Source organism: Palaemon carinicauda, chromosome 8 (assembly GCF_036898095.1).
Source record: "Palaemon carinicauda isolate YSFRI2023 chromosome 8, ASM3689809v2, whole genome shotgun sequence".
NCBI classification, from domain to species: Eukaryota; Metazoa; Arthropoda; class Malacostraca; order Decapoda; family Palaemonidae; genus Palaemon; species Palaemon carinicauda.
The window spans coordinates 18,774,203-18,776,035 of record NC_090732.1 but is presented as its reverse complement, the minus strand read 5'-3'; positions in this window follow the sequence as shown (position 1 = coordinate 18,776,035).

The window sequence follows — 1,833 nt, the reverse complement described above, 5'->3', positions numbered from 1 at the left end:
CAACAAAATGCTTGGTTTTCGTCATCGCCTTGTTAACATTTTTAGATTTTCCTTTTGAATCTCTGGGGTTTATCACCAAATTCCTGTTTATATTAGATGTTTCAAATTAAGTCTAGATTCACTTATCCTCTATATAATGAAGGGTAAGTGTCTGGGTATATATATATATATATATATATATATATATATATATATATATATATATATATATATATATATATATGTATATACTATATATATATATATACATATATATATATATTATATGCTATATATATATATATATATATATATATATATATATATATATATATATATATATATATATATATTATTTCCTGTTACGCTCACGGGGGAGAGGAAGTAGTCGTACCCTGGTGAGAGGGGCTACCCCAAGAGTTATACTCGGAAAACACACTCTCCCACAAACTGCCGAAACAGATGGTTTTAGTCAGCAATTGGGGAGGGGGTACGGAGGGTTTAATCTGTGTGTGCGTATACGTGTCTCGTCATATCTATCTAAATATTTATATGTCATTTTTGACGGGTCGCGTATACTAGTAAGTTGTATTCGTTGTGAATTTCATGACTTTCAGAGGCAATTGTGTGTGTTACTGATGTCTGTAATGTATTGTTATCTTATGAGTTAATGGTTTTGGATAGAAATTACGTTAAATTTGTAGCAGAATTCCATCTAGAAGAAAAATAAATCTAACCCGAATTTAAGATTAAAGGGAAAGAAATTCTTAATAAAGAGAAAAATTAATTAATCAAATTGAAATTACCGAAACCATTGGACCCTTTTTAATCAAAATTTTGTGCCATTCTAGGTAGAAATGTTTTTCTTTTCTTGTTAAAGAAAAATTTAAAAACTATTATCTCGAACTAAACAAAGCTGTATTGTCAATTTTGGGAACCATACTGATTCTTTACCCAAATTCAGAAGTAGTTTATACCTTGGGAAGAAGACCAGCACAACTAGTTATGACCAGAATTGAAAGCTTATGTCGTTCATTGACAATTTTATCAGGTATTTCTTTGTATCCTTATCCGGGTTATTGATTTAATTTGACTTATATTAATAGGTAAATGAGATCATATTACCATTGAAGAAAACTGGGGTATAAGATCTATGTGGACCGACATCGTACAAGAGACACAATGCTTGTAAGAAATTGTTTAAATTTTCATGAGATGATCATTGACAGATCAGGTATTTCTCGGAACAATTTGCACAGATAACTTGAATAATTAATAATGGACAGCTGTCGAGCAAAGAATGGATACTATTGATATATTTTAACAATAGAAGATGAAAGAAAATGTCCGCATTATTCGTCTGTTAATGAGTCCCTGCCTGATTTACCCCCAGCATCAGCTGCTGAGCCCTAATCTGGCCAATTACCTTTTTTTCTCTAGCTCTCCATCTCATATTTCACTCTCTTTCTTTGTTGGTGTCACAGGTGTGTGCCTTACGTAGGACCATTGATATCCTATATAGGCCTAATTGGGCTGTGAGCTCTTTTTTTCTGGTAAAAAAAAGGGGGGCCTCAAAGAGCACTGAATGATAAATGAGCCTCGATTGGTATTTAACAGTAAAATTGTCTATCTATGTCTATGTTATTCCAAAACATACACAGATAAATAGACACATATATGCATACATGCATTGCATAAAAGCTATATAGCATTCATTGCTTGATTATGAAAATTAATATATATATATATATATATATATATATATATATATATATATATATATATATATATACAAGTAAAACAAGTGAGTTAAGAAAATGTGTTGCATTTCTGACAGATCCATGACTAAACATA